The sequence below is a fragment of the Eptesicus fuscus genome, chromosome 2 (assembly GCF_027574615.1).
Source record: "Eptesicus fuscus isolate TK198812 chromosome 2, DD_ASM_mEF_20220401, whole genome shotgun sequence".
In the NCBI taxonomy this organism is placed as follows: Eukaryota; Metazoa; Chordata; class Mammalia; order Chiroptera; family Vespertilionidae; genus Eptesicus; species Eptesicus fuscus.
The window spans coordinates 105,097,367-105,114,366 of NC_072474.1; the positions used below are offsets into that span (position 1 = coordinate 105,097,367).

At 40.4% G+C, this 17,000-nt stretch overlaps 1 protein-coding gene across 1 annotated transcript in view; it reads right to left on the minus strand.

Moving 5' to 3' along the window:
* LOC103284875 (cytosolic beta-glucosidase) overlaps positions 1–17,000 on the minus strand; it is a 109,863-nt gene that overhangs the window by 73,739 nt on the left and 19,124 nt on the right. The window lies entirely within an intron of this gene.

Sequence of the window (17,000 nt, forward strand, 5' to 3'; positions counted from 1 at the left end):
AGGTAAGGTGCTGGTTCCCACCATTGCTGAGATAACCTGGTGCCGTACATTCATTCATTCATACAACGTTCTGTGTCAGGCGCTGAGCACAGGGGACGGGGGATGAACTTTGATGTGCTTCCTGACCTTGGGAATTGAGCTATAGGCAAGTGGGAAACAGCCAACCCAAAGGCCTTCGCCAGGTAACCAGGGAGTGGCCTTTATCTAGATGTGGGCTCAAGTCAGAAGTCTCTTACAGAAATGACTTAAGACTGAAGCATAAAAGAAATGCTGGATTATCAAAGTGAGGATGGGTGGAAGTTAGAGAAAAGGAGAGTTAGGATGTCACTAAACTCAGAGATAAGAGAATGTTGCACATTAGAGAAACAGAAAGTAAAAATTAGGTTAGATTCATTAGGTTCATAAAGAAATCTTGTTTAAAGAGGTAGTCAGAATACATTTTATCGTATAAAGAATTAATTCTTAAAAAAATCCCATGACTCCCTAATTCCCCTTCAAAATGGACACCCTGCAGACACACTGATATATTTTCACAGAGAAATTATATGAGGCAGAGAATCTATAATATATTGAGGCAGTATAGTATATAATAGCAAAATCCTGGAAACAACTTATACCCTATCAACAGCAGAACAGATAATTAATTTAAGGTGTATCAATAGAGAGGAAACACTAATCAACACTGAAAATGGATGAATCAGAGAATAGATAATAACCTCCTGCTATGGTCTGAGTGTTTTCTTTTTTTTTTTTTTTTTAATGAATCTTTATTGTTCAGATTACAATTGTTTCTCCTTTTTCCCCACATATCTCCCCACCACCCAGTTCCCACCTCCCCCCTGCCCTTACCCGCCCCCCCCCCCGCTGTCCTTATCCATAGGTGTATGATTTTTGTCCAGACTCTTCCCATACTCCCCACACAGACACCCCTTTCCCCCTGAGAATTATCAATCCACTCCCATTCTATGCCTTATTCTATTAAGTTCACCAGTTTATTCTGTTCCTCAGATTTTTAATTCACTTGACTTTTAGATTCACTTGTTGATAGATATGTATTTGTTGTTCATAATTTTTATCTTTCTTCTGCTTTTTCCTCTTTTTAAAGAATACCTTTCAGCATTTCATATAATGCTGGGTTGGTGTTGATGAACTCCTTTAGCTTTTTCTTATCTGTGAAGCTCTTTATCTGCCCTTCAATTCTGAATGATAACTTTGCTGGGTAGAGTAGTCTTGGTTGTAGGTTCCTGCTATTCATCACTTTGAATATTTCTTGCCACTCCCGTCTGGCCTGCATGGTTTCTGTTGAGAAATTAGCTGATAATCGTATGGGAGCTCCCTTGTAGGTAACTAACTGTTTTTCTCTTGCTGCTTGTAAGATTCTCTCTTTGTCTTTTGCTCTTGGCATTTTAATTATGATGTGTCTTGGTGTGGTCCTCTTTGGATTCCTTTTGTTTGGGGTTCTGTGCGCTTCCTGGACTTGTATGTCTATTTCTTTCATCAGGTGGGGGAAGTTTTCGTTCATTATTTCTTCAAATAGGTTTTCAGCATCTTGCTCTCTCTCTTCTTCTGGTACCCCCATAATTCTGATGTTGGTTCGCTTGAAGTTGTCCCAGAGGCTTCTTACACTATCTTCAACTTTCTGAATTCTCCTCTCTTCATGCTTCTCTGGAGGAGTGTCCTTGGCCTCTTTGTATTTCAAATCTTTGAGTTGATTCTTGCAATCCTCTAGACTGCTTTTGGGTCTCTGTATAATATTTTTTATCTCAGTCAGTGTATGTTTAATTTCTAGTTGGTCCTCATGGAATTTATCGGCCTTTTCCATGAAATTCTTGAAAAACCTTATAACCGTGGTTTTGAACTCTATGTCCAGTCGCTTGTTCTCCTCCATTTCTTTGGTTTGTGATCTGTTTCCTTGCCTTCTCATATTCTCTGCTTCCCTAAGTTGGTAGGGTAGTTTTGTGTACTAGGTGTCCTATTGGTTCAACGGGTCAGCCTCCCAGTTACCTGAGGTGGACCCTTGGTGTACCCTTGTGTACTGTGTGTTCCCCAGCAGGAGCTACAGCAAGGGCTAGTTTTCTCCTCCTTTGCTTGGGCGGTTTTGGAGCAGTCTGGAGCTGTAGTTGGTTAAGCTGCCACAGAACAGGCCATTTATATGCAAAAGCCGCTGTGTGGAGCCTGGGCGGGTTTGTAGAATTTGCGGGGCGGGTCTCAGGGCTGGGCGGGGTCTCAGGGCGTCACTAGGCTGGGGCGTGGCCAACGGCAATGGCTGCTGTCAGCCGTCTCTGCCTTTCCACGTTTCCAAGTCCCTGCGCCCCGCGCTCCAGCGCAGTAAACAATGATTGCTGGGCGCACCTCTGCAAAAAAGTCACTCTCACTTTCCGACCCGATGGCCGAGAGTCCAGCTTCTCCCCGTAGGTGCCTGGGTCCCCCGAGTGTCCCCAGAAACTGGCTTTCAGAGTGATCGGGAGCTTGTCTCCCTGCGGGTTGAAGAAAAGCCACGCACCCAGCCGCCCGCCGCCAGCCCGATTCGTGTGCCTCCGTACCTCAGCTTTTCAGCGATTGTGCTCCTTTCTCTTCTTAGTTGTAAATCTTCCACTCAGCCAGCTTTCCCGTGGTTCTGGGTGGTAGACGTTTTTGTCTTTTAGTTGTATTTTTGAAATTGTTGTGTGAGGCAGCAGATTAGTTGTTTAACTATGCCGCCATCTTGGTTCCTCCTCCGCAACTCTTATGGTCTGAGTGTTTTCATCCCACCCAAAATTTGTGTGTTGAAATCCCAGTGCCTGATGTGATCAATTAAGAGGTAAGTCTTTGGGAGGTCATTAGGTCATGAGAGTAGAACCCTCAGGGATAGCACTAGTGCTTTTACAAAAGAGGCCACAGAGCTCCAGAGCTCCCTCTGCTATTTGAAGATACAAGTCTGTCTGTGAGAGAAGGCCCTCATCCAGCCATGCTGGCAATCTGACCTTGAACTTCCAACATGCAGAACTGTGAGAAATAAATGGTTGTTGTTTATTAGCCCCTTAGTCTGTGCTATTTTGTTATAGAAGATCAGATATACTAAGCTACCCTGAAAATTATAATGTTAAAGAACAACAAAAGGACAAAAAATCAAGATTCAAAAGAATTCCCAGCCAGTGTGGCTCCGTGGTTGAGCATAAACCTATGAACCAAAAGGTCATGGTTCCATTCCCCTTCAGGGCACATACCCAGGTTGCAGGCTCAATCCCCAGTAAGGGGCATTCAGGAGGCAGCCAATCCATGATTCTCATTATAGATGTTTCTATATCTCTATCCCTCTCCCTTCCTCTCTCTCTAAAGTCAACAACAACAAATATATATATATATGTTGTTAATTCAAAAGAATGTATACAGGGGTGAATAAATGGAGTACAGATGTTTTCAGAGCAAAGAAACTATTCTGTATAATATGTAATGATGAATACATATCATTAGACCTTTGTCAAAACCATAAATGTGAACTTTAGTTAATAATTTATCAATATTCCTTCATCAGTTGCAACAAATGTCCCACAATAATGCAAAAGGTTAATGGTGGGGTAACTTGGACAATGGGTTATATGGTAACTCTCTAGACCATCTGCTCTATTTTTCTACAAACCCAAAGTTGCTCTAAGATAACAGATTTCACTCTGTCATTTCAAAGAGTATAAATATGTAATATGTTTATCATGTTTTATACATTTAAAAATATATGGTAATCCATGTATTTTTAACATATACATATGAGACAAACATATAGCAACATGCCTGAGGATTACAAAATTAGGCTAGTGGTGACATTTGATTCCCAAATCCCAGTCTTAACTATTATGTCAGATGGGGAAAAGTAAATAAAAAAGAGAACAAGAGAATCAGAAAAACACACACACACACACATAAATGGTAAGAAAAATAAAAGCATAAAATAAGTTGGTAGGACAAGGTATAAATGATCACTTATGAGAATGCAAGTCAATGGTCTAAACTCCCCAGATAAAAAAGAAATATGGTCATACTAGATTTTTTTAAAATTTTACTTCAGTGACATGCTGTTTACAAATTCACCTATATTTCTATAAAATATATATAAATTGGGAATCAAAACATGAATATAAGATATCCCTGAGCACCAAAAAAAGCTATGGACTGCAAGGAATAAAGCATTACTGAAGATAACGCAGTCCCTACATAATGACAACACTGTTTTAATGTGCATGCATCTAGAATCTAGTTTCAAAGTATCTGAAGCAAAAACTGACAAAACTAAAAAACAAAACAAAAACCCTGACAAAACTAAAAAGCAACATTGACAAACCCACCGCATCATGGGAAATTTTAATTAACATATGAGTTTTACCAAACATTAAAAAGCAAAACAAAAATGCTATTCTTGCACAAATCAAATCATTCCAGAAAATAAAAAGGAAGAGTTCCTCAACTCATTTTACGTGAGTAGAATAACCTTGATACCAAAACCTCTCGCAGTAACTGAGAAAGAGAGAATAAGGATGGCATATATTAACAAGCTTGATCTAATTGATATAAATGACCCTGCACAATAATGAACACCACTATTGAAGAATACACTCCATTCTTCTCAAACAGACAAAACCATTATGAAAGTCGAGCACAAATTGATCCATAAATAAAGACTCCATAAATTTCAAAGTTTGGAGAAATGACTATGACAATCTCTAATACACTGTGTGAGAGTTTAATGTCTAAAGAACATTAGAAGTCCCAAAAGTTCATATATCTGGACAGGTACATCTGGACAACTTGAAGAAGACATTATAGTGGTCACTAGAAAACATTAAAAACTAAGTAGCAAAAAAATAAATATTAAAATATTGTAGTATCTATTTTAAAATATTTAGAGAGAAAGCTTTAATGCACATATTAGATCAGAAGCAAGCCTCAGAGTTAGTGAGCCGAGTTTCTCACTTTAAAGTTATAAAGAACAAAGGAGAAGAGGGAGAAGAAATGGAGGAGGAGGAAGAAGAAGAGGAGGAGGAGAAAGAAAAAATGGAAGGTGTCATAAGTAGGAGATATATAAGATCAGAAATAATAAAATAGCAAACAAACCAGGATAGAGAGGATTATCAAAAGCAAATGATAGTTTTTTAAAAAGTCTAACAAGATATAATAAACCCTGAAAAATAAAATTTTAAAATGAGAAAGAAAATGTTAAAGTATTAGTAATGCAAAGGAAAACATAGCTACAGAAACTACAGTGATTATACTGATGAAAGAGTATATTGTTTCTAAAACTTTTAAAAACAAATGTGAAAAATTATATGGAAATGATAAATTCTAGAAATTAAAACATCAAAATTGGCTCAACTAAAAGTAAAACACTTGAAAGATCTTTTTAAACTATTTAAAAAGATCAGTAGTTTATATGTTCCACAAACAAAATGCCATGCCAATTGGTTCTACAACTGAGTACTAGTAAACAGAACTCTTGCCAAATAGTCCAGAAAATAAAATTAAAAATTATCTCAACTCATTTTATGTGGTTAGAATGTCCTTTATTCTAAAATAAAAAAAAAATGGCCCTACCAAAAAAAAGTTATAAGTCAATCTCACTCATAAATACAAAAGTAAGTAGATAAATGGAAAACTTTTTAAATAAAAAAATCAAAATGGAACTGCAAGAGATAAAACTACAATACCTGAGAGGAAAAATGCACCAGATGGAATTAATGGTAGATTAAATATCACAGAAGAAACGATTAGTACACTTGAAGACATAGCAATAGAAACCCTTGAAAATGAAACACTATAAAAAAGACTCAATACAATAGAAGATGAGTGACCCATGGGACACTTTCAATCAGCTTAATATGCATGCAATCTGAATCTCCAAAGGAAAAGAAAGGAAGGACACAGAAAAAAAAAATATTGGAAGATGAAAACTATAAACCCATAACTCCAAAATCAATGAGCCCCAAGCACAAAACAAATGAAGAAAACTGTGCCAAAGCACACCATAATCAGACTGCTCAAAACTGGTCATGAAGAGAAAAATCTCAAAAATAACCAGAGGAAAAGGACATAATGTCTAGAGGAACAAAAATTAAAATACAGTAGATTTGTTGTCAAAAAATAATGCAAGCTTGGAAACGGTGGAGTAACATCCTTAACATAATGAAAGGGGGAAATCTGTCCAATTAGTCTAACCCTGGTAAAAATGTGTTTCAAAAGAAAAGGCTAAATACTTTTCCAAACATTGAAAAGCTCAAAGAACTCCTCACCTGCAAACCTTCTCATAATACATTTTGAGATATCAGATGGGAACATGGATCTACACAAAGAAGAGCACCAGAAATGATAACTACATGGGTAAATATGTAAGATATTTATTATTTAAATCTCCTTAATAGATAATGTATTGTTTAAATAAATAATAATATTGTAATATAGCATTGATAATATATGTAAGTATAAAATGCACGGCAGCAGTAGCACAAGGCCAAGAGAGGAGAAGTGGAAGTAAGCTGTTATAAGAGTCTTTAATTATATCACAGGCTAGTAACATAGTGTTAAAACAATGTCTTTGATTACATATGAAGTAGTAAAATATCACTTGAACTTTGAACAATAATTTCATTAAATGTAAGTGAGTCTATACAACCCAATTCAAAGAGATCATCAGATTGAATAAAAAAACTAAACTCAGCCATATACTGCATTCAAGAAACTCACCTCAAAAATAAAGACAAAAGGTTAAAAGTGACAGTTTGAAAAGCATGTACCATGCTAATACTAATCAAAGAAAACTGGAGTAGTTCTGTTGATACAAGTGTATATTTCAGAGCAAGAATATTATCTATATACTAGAGGCACAGTGCACGAATTCGTGCATGGTCAGGGTCCCTCGGGGTGGCCTGCGGGGATCGAGTCCCAGACTTCCCCCCAACCCCCTTGGCATGGGTGCCAGATGCAGAGCTCGTGGCTGACGAGAGTGCCGCTGTGGTGGCACGAGCCTCTCCCAATCGGGACCGACTGGGCGCGAGCCCAGGGCAGGTGCAGTGTGGCCAGGATGAGCGGCAGCAGCAGGCAGGAGTGACCGAAAACCTAACAACCGAACAACCAGTGGAACTGTCGCTATGATGCACACTGACCACCAGGGGGCAGACACTCAATGCAGGAGCTGCCCCCTGGTAGTCAGTGCGCTCCCACAGCAGGAGTATCACTCAGCTGACCGACCCATCTGGGCAGCCTACCAGCCCAGCAGCAGCCACTCACTCCCTCAGTAGTCCTGCAGGTCCAATGTCTAGAGAACTGGCCAGGCATCGACAAATCGGACTGATGCCACCAGCACAATCCTGACAGCACCACTGGCCTCCTGGAAGTTGGCCTCAGGCACTGTGTGGCTGCTTCCCCTCCCTAGAGGTTCCCCAAGGAAGAAACAATATAAAAGCAGCCACTACGTGGCTCCCGACAACCGGTGCGAACGTCAGCAGGACGATCTGGATCCCAGGCCAGCAAGGGTGTCCAACCACCCGCCCAGAGGGCCAATCACATCCTGGCTCCCTCCCTACCCCCCTTGGGACGGGCACCAGATAGGGCTCATGTCTGCTGAGTGCCACTGTGGTGGCGCAAGCCTCTCCCGATAGGGACTGACTGGGCGTGAGCCACAGCAGGTGCAGTGGGGCCAGGATGAGTGGGAGCGGCAGGCAGGAGTGGTAGGTGGTGTTGGACTGCCAGTTTTGGCCGATCCCTGCAGGCCACCCCAAGGGACCCCACCCGTGCACTAATTCATGCACTGGGCCTCTAGTCAGTTATAAGATATTAAAGGGGTCAATTTATCAAGAGGATTACATTTTTTAAAATCATTTACGGAATTCATGCTAAGCGAAATAAGGCAGAAAGAGAAAGACAAGTATCACATGATCTCATTCATATGTGGGACCGAATGAGCATAATAAAATGTTGGATAAAATAGATCCAGAGACATAGAAGCATGGAACAGACTGTGGAATCTCAGAGGGGAGGGGGATGGGAAGAAATTAACCAAAGTACTTGTATGCATATATGCATAACCCATGGACACAGACAATAAGGTGGTGAAGGCCTGGGGTGGGGGGTGAGGGGACAAGAAGGGGTCAATGGGGGAAAAAGGGCACATACTTTCAACAATAAAGATTTTTTTTAATTATTTATTGAATTTTGAGAATAAGGAGGAGGAAAGGACAGAGAGTGAAACGGGGGCGGGTGGGAAGGCAGAGAGCGAGAGGGAGAAAGAGATCAATTTGTTGTTCTACTTATTTATGTAATCACTGGTTGATTCTTGTATGTGCTCTGACCAGAGATGGCACCTGAAACCTTGGTGTATTGGGATGACACTCTAACCAACTGAGCTACCCGGCCAGCACAAGAGGATTACAATTTTAAAAGTTTATACACCTAATAACAGAGATTCAAAATACATGAAGCAACAAATGAAAGAAACTACAAAATAATATACAAATCCACAATTATATTTGGATATTTTGATATAAAAGACCAACAACACTATAGAAAAAAGGCCCAGAGATGTGAAGAGTTCCTTCACAGAAGGAGAAACACATGGCTAGCAAACATTTTTAAAAATGTAAGGCATCATTAAAAAACTTGGAAATGCAAATGGAAACCACTATGAGATACCATTCTACACCCACACAGTTGGCATACATTTAAAAGTTGGGCAATATGAAGCATTAGAGAGATTATTGCATAGCAGGAATGTTTATACATCGTAGGAAGGAGAACATTATGGAAATAGCTAGCAAAGTTGAAAGAACATATATATCAAAACCCAGTGAGTCATGTACCACCATATACTCTGTTTCTACAACGTAGACCAGAATATATATATATATACCCATAAAGCAACAACAAAATCCATGCTGGAAACTGCCAATTTCCTTTGTCAGGACAATGAATCAGTGGAAGTATAAATAAACTAGAGCATAGTCATATACTGAAAGACTATACAGGAGCAAGAATGAATGAATAACATCTACACAGATCAACATGGATAAATCTCCCAAATATAATATTGAGAGGGTAAAGCAAGTTGCAAAAAATACACACAATATATTTCCACTTCTACCATGTTCAAAACATGTAAAATTAAATAATAAATTTTAGCTGTGCATTATCATGTGCTAAAATCATAACAAAAAGCAAGGAATTGATAAATGCAAAATTCATACATTTAGGAAGAGGATTAAGGAGAAAATATTAGAGACTGGTTCTAGAAATATGGTGACTAAGTGAATATTAGTTTTATTTTTATACTATACATGTAAAATATAACTTATTTTATCTATCTTTAATGCATTCCATTGTTTATAATAAACACAATTTTTGAGTCTTAGCTCTCTGTCAGTTCTACACCAACAACTTACATCAACCACCTTATTCTTTCCCTTAGAACCGTGGTCTGCAAACTGCGGCTCGCAAGCCACATGTGGCTCTTTGGCCCCTTGAGTGTGGCTCTTCCACAAAATACCACAGCTTGGGCGAGTCTATTTTGAATAAGTGGTGTTAGAAGAAGTTTAAGTTTAAAAAATTTGGCTCTCAAAATTAATTTCAATCGTTGTACTATTGATATTTTGCTCTGTTGACTAATGAGTTGCCGACCACTGCCTTAGAATAACCCTTAGATGTACTATTATTATTATTACTAATAAGAACAAAAGGAAACTAAGACTCATAAAGATGAACTTTCCCAAGAACAGATATCACATAGCTAATTACTGTGAATATCAAAATGTGATACACCAGTCCTACCCTGATTGACACCAAAACATTAAACTCTATGAAGTCTGTTGTTGACAACTTAGGTGAGTCTCAGACTAAATGAGATCTTTCTTTGTGAATTAATGTTTTAGTCCACACTTATACATTTTACAAATAATAATTGCACATCCACTTTCCTTTGAGGACCACACAATCTAGTTAATATTAGACAAATAAATCTTATGCCACATTAAGATGAGTTCTATGAAGATAGTACAAAAATACTATGGATGAATCAAGAAGCAAGCATTCAAGAGTTACGTCTGTCAGACAAACTTACCCAAGAGGAAACATTTTAAGGCAAGTGTTGAAAGAAGAGCAAGAGTTGTCACAGCGAATCCAGTAAGGGCAAAAGCAAACCTGTCACTCAGTGGCAATGTTGGAGGTAAGTGGCAGAAAGAAGGCACTAGGGGCACAAAGACCAGTTGGCAGATTATTTCAATATTTTTGGCAAGAAATCATAAGGTCCTATATTTTATTTTTTTAGTAATTTTGAAAGAAAATGAAAATGTCTCTGAATTCTATGACATAGAAGGCATTCCCACAAAAACGTAAAATATTGGTATTAGTTACAAACCTAACTATCGAAGACTTCCAAGGCTGCAAAGCATCGTGGGAAGAGCACAGGCCACAGAGCTGAGCAGCGGTGAGTTCAGTCCTGTCTCTGGCTCTTACCTAACTTCTCTGTATGTAAACACCAACTTCATGGGGTTCTGGAAAACACCATCTGAGCCAAAGCAAAAGTGCCTAGCGGGGTGCATGGCAGATGGTATGCGCACAATAAGTGTTCGTTTTCTCCTCTTCTCAACTCAATGCAAAGACACTCATTACACTTACACAACAAGGGACCAGTTTCTCTTTTCTTCTTCTCTCTGCAGCCTGCTACTGATAGGAGGACACATGTAGGAAATACTCTCACTAAAAATATATGCAAACTAGCCTGTGGTGATGAGTCAAGTATCTGGGCTTGTCTGACTTGGTCCGTGGGGCCCCAGGCTTCCTGATTTAGCAGCCATCATTACAAAGAGGGTCTTGTCCCTTTCGCTTTTACCATGATAATGTCCTTTGAGAGGATGCAGGCCTAAATAGGCCTCAGTGTTCTGCACAAAGTAAATCATGTCTAGTAATAAATAAATGTGTGCGTGGGTAAGTATGTGTGTGTGTAGACTTCTTCTTCAAAGCCCCAAAAGGACTTACCACATCACCTATTTTTTAAAAATATATTTTTATTCATTTCAGAAAGGAATGGAGAGGGATAGAGGATAGAATTATCAATGATGAGAGAGAATCATTGATCAGCTGCCTCCTGCACACCCCACACTGGGGATCTAGCCCGCAACCTGGGCATGTGCCCTGACTAGGAATCGAACTGTGACCTCCTGGTTCATAGGTTAGTGCTCAACCACTGAGCCACACTGGCCGGACCCACACCACCTCTCCAGTAGCATTTTCTGAGTCCCCACCGCAATCTGGCCCTCCTTGGTGCACCTACTACACAACTAACACACAGTGTTAGAGTCATCTTTAAAATATCTTGGCACTCTGTAAGGCGGGGTCCAATCTGCACTCACTCATCTGTGTCTTTTCAGTAACAAGACGGGATATGGAAATAGTAGATGCTGACTAAAATCCTCATGTGTTGTGCTTCACATAAAATAGAAATGATAATGTTTGCTGCCTTGACGCCTCACAGAAATATAAGGAAGTTATCTTCATGCCTGTAAGTTATTGCCGTCTTCATTTGAAAGATGAAATGTGGCTAAAAATTCAAGTAATTGCCATTTGTAAGGTACGACAAAAGTATTTATTTTTATCACTACCATTCATTAAGTGTATTCGATACGACTATTCTTTGTGAAACCTTGAGGTTGTGGTGAGCAGATACTCTGATCTAGAAGCAGCCCTCAGCTTAAAGTTAGTTCAAAAGATAAAAGGGCCCCACGCTGACAAGAAAAACCACCACACTTCATGGAAGCCCATTTTACTATTATGTCACAGGAGGATGGTGGGTTGCAGAAGGAATGTCTTCAAGGGAAAAAACAACAACAAACAAACACCAACTATGAAGTATCTTATGTGTGTGAACACGTCAAGAGGTAATTTACATTTCTGGCAGACAGTGTGGGGATGAATTAGTGAAAGAATCATAGAAGGGAGGCCAACCACAATAGACAAGTATTAACTCTCAGGCAAGATAAAGTCCATGCAAGACTAAAAGGACGTAAGGTAGCTCAGCTCTGCACAATATTTACATAAAACAATGACATAAAAACTGAATGACGGTTTTAAACAAAACTTGTTAAATATCCAAACTAGAAAAGTAGATAATAGAAAGTTGGCTTTGTGAGGATGATGCTATAAGCAGGCTTTAAAAAAATCTTATCTTACATATAGGAAGTCAATATATTATATTTTCAACTAAAACATCAAATCATAGCTGTTCATACATGCTATGTAGAAACATAGAAGTCAGTACTAGGAAAAGATGGTAAAGAGACTCAAAAGTGTTGGCTTTGGGGAAAATAAATAATAAGTACAGTGGAGTGACATAAAAAATAACCTGTCTTTGTTGTTAAGTACTCTAATTCTCACAGCACTTGAGTTTTTAAACTATGTCCATGTTACTAAAATAAAATTTAAAATTAAGTTAGGAAAATAAAGATAACCACAAGAGAAGGAAAATTGTAGACCTAAGTCCCAAACTAGTAAGTTCTGGTTCAAGGTCAGGAGTGGTATGACGCCCAAAGGAGGATGTGGAAATGGGCAAGTATGCTTCAGTTATCCCAAGAATGGACACTACGGATATTTAGTGGCAGGGCCAGCAATGAGGTCTTGCCAAGAGCTGAGCAGCCACACACAACCAAGAAGTGGCCCTACCCAATGCCAACAGCACCTCCTCTGGGGAACACTGTGCTAGATGGGAAAAGAGTAAAGAGCTATATAATGCGGATGGGGAGATAAAAGAGTGAGGGATCAAAATGAAACTATTGCATTAAAAATAAAAAAAAAATAATGGTGTGGCAGATTAAAACATGGGTATTCATAAAAATCATAAATCTTGGAGTAAACAGAAAATAAGAGCAGAATGGTTTTTAAGGAAGAACGTGTTATTAAAATCCTCTTAAGGATAGCTATACACCTGAAAACAAACAACTTTAATGCAGCAAATGCTTTAAAATGAATGATTCCTTGACAAATGGAAGCTGAGGTCAATGGCTGGAGAGGAAAAGTGACCAGATGAAGAAGACAACCTTATATGTATCTGGGATAGTAGGATGCTCCCAGCCATGGAGAGGTCTCTGAAGAAGCCATAAGCATGTCCATGAAATAGAGAATCAGCTCTAAATATCTGCCAAAATCAGACATTGTGAAACTATCTTAAGAACTTTTTATGACCTCACCTTTAACCAGCTTCAGCAAGGTCAGAAGCCATGGTAAACACTCAGAACTATGAGCAGCAGGGAAAGAAAGAAGGTGACTCACACCCTGACCTCCAATAGAGCTATGAAAGAGACTTAACCCTACATCAGACTTGGAGTTGCAGTATTTCATAGATTAATTATTCTGAAGACCACAAATGAGACGGTGTTTTGCAACCAGAAGAGGCCATTTTTATCAGCCAGGGTCCCAGCAGGACACAGATGGCACTCATGCTGGGTAACTGAAGAGAGTTTCACAAAAGGACTGTTTACAATGGTGTAAGGAGGGCCTGGGGATGGTGACCAGAGATGGTGCAGGACCTCAGGGCTTGCAGTAGTGAGAAGCCATTAGCACCCACGATGGGGCTAGAAGCAGAATCTCTCTAAAACCTACAGCCAGTATTGGCTTGCTGAGAGCTGCCTGGCAGGAGAGGGTCACCGCCAACCCACTGCAATCCAGCAGAGAAGGAACCAGAAGAACAAACACTTTGGTTTATCTCTCCTCCCACCTGACTCTACTGTCTCCTGCTAATGCTTCCCATTGATCAAGTCCAAACCCAAGCCAAAGGACAATGCTACCCAAATAGGCTGGCCGCCCAGGACCCAGAGCAGGGAGAGGTGGAAAGTGGATCCTGATGGGCAAACAAACAGAAAATATCTAGTTCACAAGAAGACTTAAGGCCACCTGAGAAACAGCCCTTCAGTGTTTTCTCCTCAAGGAAAAGGAAGGGCTGACCCCACTAAGGAATGGGTAAACAAAAACAAAAACAGTACAGTGTTCTACTTATGCATTGTACTGACAGAATACATAACAGAACGTGACTATAATTTAAATGTGGGTGTAGTGATGCAGAGAGGTGATCAATTCTTTTAGGAATGGAGAGTGAGAGGATATATTTCAACCTGGTTTCTAGAACTCAACCTCCTGGACTCCAACCCCTTACTTGTGTCTTTTTTTTCTCTGAGGATCATAATGTCTTTAACTACAAAGATTTCTCAGAGTCCCTCTGCAAGGACCTCAGTCCCATTTAACATCTGTGGCTTTTTGTCTTAACTGCCTCTGCCTCTGCTATTCTGCTGCAATTACTCTTTCATCTTTTGATTAAGTCTCTTTGCATGCAGCCATTGACGCTTGGGACCACTCCCTCTAGTGAAAGGCACTTGCCTCTTTCTTTGGTAGAGAACCTCTCCTCTCCTTTTCATCCATCAGAGCATTGCATGAATCTAAGCTAGCTTCAGCTTCTGATTGCCACTATGCCAATCCAAGCCCCACTTAAAAGTATGGAACAATATACTGGGGAAAAGCATCATCCTATCTAATAAAGAGGGAATATGCTAATTGACCATCATGCCCTCACAAAGATGGCGGCACCCACAGCCAATAAGGAGGAAGTATGCTAATTTACTGCCACGCCCTCAAAAGTGGCAGCGCCCAGTCCCCTCAGCCCCGCCAGCTGTGCAGGGCCAGCCTGAGGCACAGGCAAGCCTCACATGGCAGCTGCCCAGCTGCCCAGGGCCACTTGAGGTTTAGATAACCAGAGCTATCCAAGGCTTGCACTGCCGGCAGTGGCAGCAGCAGAGGTGTGATGGGAGTGTCGCCTTCCCCTGATCACTGGGTTGCCTCCTGCCCCTGAGGGCTCCTGGACTTTGAAAGAGGGCAGGCCAGGCTGAGGGAAACCCCCCCCCCCATCCCATGCATGAATTTTCATGCACCGGGCCTCTAGTGATAGTAATAATAGCTATCATTGATTAAGACCTTATAAGCACTTTACATGTGCAAGGAAGGAAAACATTTTCCTTGACCCTCCCAGGGTTCCTGGCTAGGTCTACAAATTAAACCAACAAAGACAGAGTGACAGGTAAAAAGCATACAGATGCATTTAATATAAAAAAATAAAGACCTAAAGAAATACTAGTAGTTAGACACCTGGCTAGTGTGACTCAGTGGTTGAACATTGATCCAGGAACCAAGGTCACTGATTAGATTCCTAGTCAGGGCACATGCTCGGGTTGCAGGCTCAATCCCCAGTAGGTGGCATGTAGGAGATAGCCAACCAATGATTCTTTCTCATCATTGATGTGTCTATCTCTCCATCTCTCTCCCCCTTCCTCTCTCTCTAAAAATCAATAAAAAAATATTTTAAAAGAAAAGGAAAGAAATAGTTAAACCTGGGTACTTTATGCCCGGTGTGATGAAGGATGGACAGTCATGGAGGCATATTATAGGTTAAGGAGTGTGAAGTAAGTGTAGTAAATTGGGGGAAAACTTAATAAAGCCTGTTTATTCAGCTTCTCCTCAGGGTCCCTGTATTTTCAGAGCAAAGGATGCTCCTTTCCTTCAGAGATAGAGAAGGTGCCTCTCACATGAGTGTTTTATGACCTGTTTCAAGGGAGAAGGATGGGGTGAAGGTCACGGTGACTTTCTGTTCCTGTTACTGCTGTTTTCTCAAACTCCTTCAGCTTGCAAGGTGCCATATTTTGGGGTAGCATGTCCTAACTCCATCATATGTCTTATTCCTATTGATATCACCCCCATTTAGATATAAAGGAAGCTGAGGTTTCCTTGAGTTCAAGGATTTGGAAAAGTTCATAGAGCTGGTAACTGATGAAACTAACATTTAAGCTGGTGTCACTGAACTAAGACGGTGCTCTTGACTACATCCTGTGGCCTTTTCCACATATTAACTTAGCTCGGTGCCTTCCTATACTTGTGGCTTCAAAAATTCACTCAACCTCTCTGTGCCTCAGTTTCTTCAACGGCAAAATGAAAACAGGACAATGCCTGGGTTGTCCTAGTTGAAGAGTTGTTGAGAAAATTTATTGGATGCACTGCTGGCATTGATGCATTTAAAATTGACTCGCTAGGAGGCAGTGTATAATGTTGTTGATATACAGTTTGGGGGCTATCCTCTCTCCCCTAAGAAAAGATCCCAGTGGACTGGTCCTTTTAGGAACCGACTTTGTCTTCCTGGCCTCCTTGAGGACTCCAGTCCTAGTTCCCTTTCCTGGCCCAGCTGGCTGCACTGGCTCTGAGCCAGAGACCACCCAGTCCTGCTGGGTGTGCCCAGGGAAAGCCCCCCACACCACTCTGGGGTCCTCGGTTGCCTACATTTAGTAGTCACTCTGGCCTCAGCCCCTTGAGGAGGGCACTCTTCCTGTTCCAGAGCTTTGGGGAAGGAGGTAAGGGCTCCTGGACAAAATGCCCTTAGGAGCAAGTACTTTTCTCAGAGGCTGTTTTTCTGTTTCCCTTGAAATAATAACAAAGTTTTCTAATTACATAACTATGAGACAAGAGATCAAACAGCAGTGCTTAAAATGCAAAAGACGCCCTGCTTTCAAACTGCTGTTGCCCAGAAGAAACACCCTCTGCAACTCTTACCTCCATTAACTCTTTCCTCCCTCTGCTGCAGGAAAATTACAGAGAGCCCCGTGCGATGCATCTGTTACTTCTTAGTGACCTCACGTGGGACATAAAATACCCCAAGAAACCGTGACTCCTGGGAATTTTCCGGGTCTGATTCCAGAAGCAAATGAACCCAAGAATTTTAGAAACACTAATTTGATTTTCGTATCAACTCCAAATCACAGATTTTTATTGTACAACACAACTAAAACAAAAAGTGGGTCCCCTAAATCTATTCTATGAATTGGGCCAGGGAAATTAATTCTGCCCGTCAGTTAAATTCAAATGCCTTATTTTAATGAATTCCATTTTGATATGTTTCCTAGGATTCCTATCTAAACCTGGCATTCGTGAAAATGGGCTCATGGCATCCTTTCTTGACACAT